The sequence below is a fragment of the Pristiophorus japonicus genome, unplaced genomic scaffold (genome assembly GCF_044704955.1).
Source record: "Pristiophorus japonicus isolate sPriJap1 unplaced genomic scaffold, sPriJap1.hap1 HAP1_SCAFFOLD_58, whole genome shotgun sequence".
In the NCBI taxonomy this organism is placed as follows: Eukaryota; Metazoa; Chordata; class Chondrichthyes; family Pristiophoridae; genus Pristiophorus; species Pristiophorus japonicus.
In genome coordinates, this window is record NW_027254488.1 from 2,351,678 (window position 1) to 2,358,743 (window position 7,066).

Consider the following 7,066-nt stretch of genomic DNA (forward strand, 5'->3'; position numbering starts at 1 on the left):
CAGAAATGAGGGGTTTACCTTATGATGATAGATTGAGTAGACTGGGTCTTTACTCCTTGGAGTTCAGAAGGATGAGGGGTTATCTTATAGACACATTTAAAATAATGAAAAGGATAGACAAGATAGAGGCAGAGAGGTTGTTTCCACTGGTAGGGGAGACTAGAACTAGGGGGCACGCCCTCAAAATACGGAGGAGCCAATTTAAAACCAAGTTGAGAAAGAATTTCTTCTCCCAGAGGGTTGTGAATCTGTGGAATTCTCTGCCCAAGGAAGCAGTTGAGGCGAGCTCATTGAATGTTTTCAAGTCAAAGATAGATAGATTTTTAACCAATAAGGGAATTAAGGGTTACGGGGAGAGGGCGGGTAAGTGGAGCTGAGTCGACGACCAGATCAGCCATGATCTTATTGAATGGCGGAGCAGGCTCGAGGGGCTAGATGGCCTCCTCCTGTTCCTAATTCTTATGTACTTATGTTCTTATAACACGGCGATGAGAATTGTACAGTGTACTGCAAGTGTGGTCCAAAGAAAGTTTGATACCAGTTCAACAGAACTTCACTACTTTTCAACACTATCCATCTTGAATTAACCCTTGGTGCTCCACTTTCTTTTTATGGATGTATAACCCGCATCACGACCTTTACTGTTTATTTGTATTTCTACTCTGAGATCCCTTTGCTCCTTGACCTCACTTAGATTCTTATTCTCACGTAGTATTTGACCTTATATTTCTTACCAAAGTACATGATCTCACTCTGTCTGTGTTGGATTGAATTTGCCAATTCAATGTCCAGTCTACAAGATTGTTAATGTCTTGTTGTAGTTTGTTGCAGTCCTCCTCAATAATGTCTATCAGCCCCACCCCAATTTGGCCTCATCTGAAAGTGTAGAAATTGTTTTTTTGATTCCAAAGTCTAAATGGACAATTTAAATTGTGAACAGCATTGGTCCCACAATGATCCTCATGGGAGCCCACTTTACACCTTCTGCACTCAGAATAACAGTCCTTTACTTCTGCTTTCTGTCTGGGGGTCAGCTCGCTATACATTCCACGACTTGTCCCCTAACACCGAAGCTCTGACCTTATTCATTATTCTAATATGTGGTACCTCATCAAAGACATTTTGGAAATTTAAGTATATTTTATCGACCACATTACCCTGGTCTACTCTCCCTGTTACTTCTTCAATGAAATCAAAGAAGTTGGTCAAGCAAGACTTTTGCTTTTGAATCCACGCTGATTATACATTATTATATTTTTGGTTTATAGATATTTTTCTATTGTCTACTTTAGAAGGGATTCCATTATTTTCCTACCACCGAAGTTCCACTGACTGGTCTATAGTTCCCCGGACATGTTCTATCTTCCATCTCAAATATAAGTATTATGTTAGCTATCCGCCATTCCTCTGACACTACACTTTTTTCAAACTAATCATTAAATATTTGTAATAATGCTCCTGCTATCTCTTCGCTGAATTATTTTAAAGTGTATGGATGTAATCCATCCAGACCAGGGGTTCAATCCGCCTTTCATTTGGTTTTTCATTTAATATTTCTCCTCTTTACTTATTGCAGTTATATAATTTCCCATACATTATTCCACCGTCATGTCCATCTGCCCTGTGTCCCTGGTAAATACAGAGGCAAAGTAATTATTTCATATTTTATGTAATTTTTCCATCTCTTCATGTGATTTAATATTGTCCATCGATTTGTGGCCCTATTCCCATCCGATATTCTTTTTTAAATGAATCTGCCTGTAGAAAGTTAGATGAGCGATTATGTTATCGGCCACCTAATAGTGGGAAGGATAAATATGTGTAAATTTAGGTAAAATGCAGAAAGATTCAAGATCTGTCGTGATAATGTGGGACTTCAACGTAAACTGGGAAAATAACCATGCAAAGGGAAAATGCAGGGGAGGATTTCCTGAAATCTATATTAGAACTTTCTCCGTCAGTATGTTTCCAGCACGATGGGGAAGAAAGCAGTTCTGGATCTCGGAAATGGATTAAGTAGAGCATGTTTCTGTGGAGGAGCATTGAGGAAACAGTGATCACAATATCATTAGGTTTAGAGTAGTTATGGAAAAGGAGAAGGTATAATCATGTGTAAAAATACCCAACTGTAGGAGGACTAATTTTTTGAGTTGAAAGGGATCCGGCCCAGGTAGATTGAAACCAAAGATTTCTCGGTAAAACAGTAAATGCACATTGGGAGACTTTCAAAAAGGAGATAGATCGGGTAACGACTAGACACGTTCTCATGCAGGGTGCAGAAATAGCATGATAGCTAGCTACAGCTCGGTGGATGAAAGAAGATCAACTAAAACACAAAAACGGAAGCTTGTGATAAACTTCAGGCTCATATTTCAGTCGAGAACCAAGCAGAATACAGAATGTACAGAGAAGGACTATCAAAGGAGGAGGAAGTAGAATCAGCAGAAAAACAGGATATTCGCCCATAGTACTTATCTGAGGGAGGACACACTTGCCTTGGAGGTGGTGCAACAGAGGTTCAACAGATTGATTCCTGGGATGAGAGGGCTGTCCTATGATGAGAGATTGTGTAGAATATGCCGATTCTCTCTGGGGTTTCGAAGAATCGGAGGTGATCTCGTTGAAACGGACAATATTCTGAAGGGGATTGACAGGGTAGATGTTGAGAAGCCTGGCTAGCTCAGTCGGTAGAGCCTGAGACTTTTAATCTCAGGGTCATGGGTTTGAGCCCCATGTTAGTCGATTACTATTCCTTAAAATTTATGTTGCTTTCACGGGAAAACATCATTAATGATCACATTATCTTCTTTTGCACAATGAAAGAAATATGAACTGAGGGAGAGTTGATAATTTAATCATCTGTTCTGTGCTCTGCATAAGAACACAAGAACCAGGAGCAGGAGTCGGCCATTTGGCCCTTCGAGGCTGCCTTCTTTTGCACCGCAACAAATTATAACCGTGAGTTTAAATTAGCAGTGCGAGATATTTACATGTCACCTTTCAATGCTTCACAAAACCATTCCTTTCGCTACAGCCACCCGGGATCGTTTCCCGGTTTGGGAAGTATATTTGATATCACCGCTTGCAATTGAAGTGGAGTAATTTTATTATGTCAGATGGATGTCCCAAAGCACTTCAGAGTGGTGTCAAAACAAATGAGTTTGCAATTTAAAACACTGAATGTCAGGAGTGGGATTTGAACCCACGCCACCAGAGGAGACTGCGACCTGAACGCAGCGCCTTAGACCGGTCGGCCAACCTAACGGTTGGATGCTGCAGTTATAAGTTATTACTCAGGAAAGTTTCGGACCGGGCGCTTGTTCAGTGTTGCTGGAAGGCCCAGTGATCGGGATATCCTCTCCCCCGGGGTTTTCCTGAGCCTGTGATCGGTGCACGGGGAGGTTTGGCCCGGTTCCGAGGTAGCTTGCATCCCAGGGATGGACAATAACCCTCTGAGCTCTGGAACTGGGGAAGAGCGAATAATTAATGAGTTGTTTGTGGGTTTCAAATGCAACTTAGATCTGATGGTCTAAACCAATAGTGTTGTTTCACAGAATGAAAGAAATGCGAACAAGGACAATCGAAATTTCAATAACTGAACTTTAATAATGAGTGAAACTTTAACCCTTGATGAAGTTTTATCCCCGATCTGATTTTACACACTTAGTATTTGAGTAGATTAGTTTTAAAATGTTCATTGCTCATGCGACAATGTACCCTGGACTGCTTTTGTTCAATTTTATTGCAGACAAGTTTTTGCTTCACAAATAATGTTTCCGCCCAGGCTCGCAACAGACCTTTCGCGTGTGAGGCAAACATGATAAGCGCTACACTACGGAAACTGCTGCTTAGCTCAGTGCCCAGAGAGAAGTGTTCAGCAACAACCTGAAATGCTCAATCCCTCTCTCTGCAAAAAGTTCCTTTCACAAATATTTCTCTGACCGGAACTGCACCAAACAACAATGTTCTCCTTTCAAAGTCATTAATTTCCCCAATTTCCACATCTGCAATGTTAAGGACAAGGACTGAAAGCGCTTTGCGATCAGAAAATTGCCGGAAACCCCTGTGGCTAATGACAGGACTTTTGATGGTTGATTTCCGTACACACCTTGTGTTATGTATTTAACCCTTGGCCACCTGTATCACACCAACACCAGAGGGCCTACCTGTTGGAGTCCCAAGTGATTCCAGCATCCATTGGTATATCTAAGCACGCTGGAGTCTTATTAAAGGAGCTAATGTCACACTAACTCATTGTTCTTTATTATGAGCGTATCAATTGGCGACGAGACAACGAACAACCACACGAAAATGCAAGTAACAGTTGGTATAACTTGATAACAGCACAGCTGGCAATGGTTGCGGAATATATTCGTGCAGCCAAAACGCACAATAACAACCTGGAACTGCACGGCACCGAATCCTCAGAGAAAAACAATTGAAGGCTTTGTCCCTGAATGGGCTACGATCCACCAACCTTGCAGTTAACAGCTGAACGCACTAATCCATTGCACCACAGAGACTGATAGAAGCACACATTGCAAGACATCCCTGTGATATCTTCATGAGCACAGCACACACAGCTTCCTAACATGCAGGCTGCTCTCTCGGAACTCTCCGGAAAGAGCCTGTTCTGTTAAATGATTAACTGTACAGTTGCAGTACACAATACGTCCACATCCACAGTGTGGCGCTACAAGCATTACATGCTTACAGACATTACAATCCCAAACCAGGATGTCAGTCAGTTAAAGCTTCAGATTGCTCTGACCGGGATGAAACTTGCTCACTCTCAGTTGTACTTTTCCCAAATAAAGGGTGGGACATTCATTGTGGATGTGTGGAAGCAGTCTGGTCCCGCACTCTGCAGACACTTCCATGTCACCGCCAACCAGCTCTCCCACAACCGGTGTGATCTACCTTCCAGCCTTCCGGTGCCTTGTCTGTGACGAAGTATTCTGATTGTCCTGAAGCCGGTATCCTTTGTCATCAATAGGGTTTTAAGTTGTTTCGGTAATTTTTACCAGCTGGACAGTCGAGGCCAAAAATTGTAGAGTGGAACACTTGCGTGGACCCCGGTTTTCTAGTGGTTGATTTTCCTGGTTGGGTCCGTCGGTCGCGGTGGTCCGGTTGATGCCTGTTACCAAGTCAGTTGGTATTGATGTTCCACTGATTGGTTTTTTGAAGTTATTTTCTCTGATGTCGTGATGTCTCTTCCTGTGTTTTCTTGCCGTGTGCTCTCGATCTTGATCTAGTTGTTCCAAAGTAATGGTCAGAAAAATAGGTTGCTCTTGGTACGGTAGGCCCCCAGTTATTCTCTGAGAGGTGGCTTAATCTTCGTGCCAAATCTAACGTTTCTTTTGTTTAAGTTTTGCTGCCCATTGATTTAAGTGGTCTTCTTTGTATAAGTTTTGGCGGACCAGCTAACTGAGACTCGATTAAATGTTTTAATCTGGTGTTGATAGACTTTGGGACGGCGATATTCCTTCTTTATGAACTGATGAACTCTTGTCCATTGTAATAGCACTGCTTTGGCTTCGGGAAGTCTGAGCTGAGCCAGATATTTCTATACATGTTGAAAAGGTGTTGGAATATAGATGTGATATTTGGGTCCTGTGGGTGGGGTGGATAATGTTTCTTCCGTGGTCGATTGTTTTAATGCTAATGTTTTGTGGGAGCCTGACTATGGTTAAAGAGCTCCCCCAGACAAACTGATTAGCTACAATATCCAAACTCTAAATCCCACCCCTCTGTCACTGCAGCTTTTCCCCACAGGCCCAAACATGTCTTTTAAAATCCCAAACTTGGTTAAGAATAGTAGATTTCTTCCATATGCTTTTTAGAACCCCAAACTTTATGTTTAATAGGCCTAAATCGAATTTCCTTTTCAGTGAGTCCAAACACTGGTGGGTTTCCACGAATTTTGGAATCTACATAGGCAGTCCCTCGGAATCGAGGAAGACATGCTTCCACTCCGAAAATGAGTTCTTTGGTGGCTGAACAGTCCAATACTAGAGCCACAGATGCTATCATAGGTGGGACAGATAGTCGTTGAGGGAAGGGATGGGTGGGACAGGTTAGCCGAACGCTCTTTCTGCTGTCTACACTTGATTTCTGCATGCACTCGGCGATGAGACTCGAGGTGCTCAGCGCCCTCTCGGATGCACTTCCTCCACTTCGGGTGGTCTTGGGTCAGGGACTCCTGAGTGTCAGTGGGGATGTTGCACTTTATCAGGGAGGCTTTGATTGTGTCCTTGTAGAGTTTCTGCTGCCACCTTTGGCTCGTTTGCCATGACGGAGCTCCGAGTAGAGCACTTGCTTTGGGAGTCTCTTGTCTGGCATGAGGACAATGTGGCCTGCCCAGCGGAGCTGATCGAGTGTGGTCAGTGCTTCAAAGCTGGGGATGTTAGCCTGAATAAGGTCGTTGATGTTGGTGCGTCTGTCCTCCCAGTGGATTTGTTGGATCTTGCGGAGACATCGTTGGTGATATTTCTTCACGTCGAGGTCACTGTTCTTCAGGATAATTAGGGAATTAATATTTTCTTTGCTGTTTGGCAATACCAGATCCTTGCTCCAAGGTCTGTCTCACTGTTTCCCCGGTGTCAGACAGAGATACGCCTGCTGCCCTCATAAATTTCATGTGGCAGGACACAAAAGTTCAAAATCAACCTGCAGATGGCCACGTACAAAATTAAATAGTCAGGATGGCCGAGCGGTCTCAGGTGTTGTGGTCAGTTTGTAGTTTTTTTTCTGGAAGCGTGTGTTCAAATCCCACTTCTTCATTCTCGTCATTGAGCAAAACTCATTGTTTGACACCACGACCCACTCCTTAAAAGTGGGATTCAGCAGTTCACCTGCTCGCTTCATATTTCTGTCTGACCAGGTGCTGAAAGTGGAGATGATTCCGCAGTATAGCGGTTAACACGTTCGCCTCACAGGCGAATGCTCACCGGGTGGGAATATTTTCTGGAACTTTCTCCTCGTGCTCAGGGGCGAGTTTGTTCTCCTGTGAAAGGTCATAAGATCATAAACATGTAAGGATTAGGGGCCGGAGTAGGCCATTCAG

At 43.3% G+C, this 7,066-nt stretch overlaps 1 non-coding gene across 1 annotated transcript; it reads left to right on the forward strand.

The window, feature by feature from the left end:
- Positions 1–2,669: 2,669 nt before the first annotated feature.
- trnak-uuu (transfer RNA lysine (anticodon UUU)) lies at positions 2,670–2,742 on the forward strand. The gene has a single exon. It is a non-coding gene; the product is annotated as a tRNA-Lys (tRNA).
- The last annotated feature ends 4,324 nt before the right edge of the window (positions 2,743–7,066 follow it).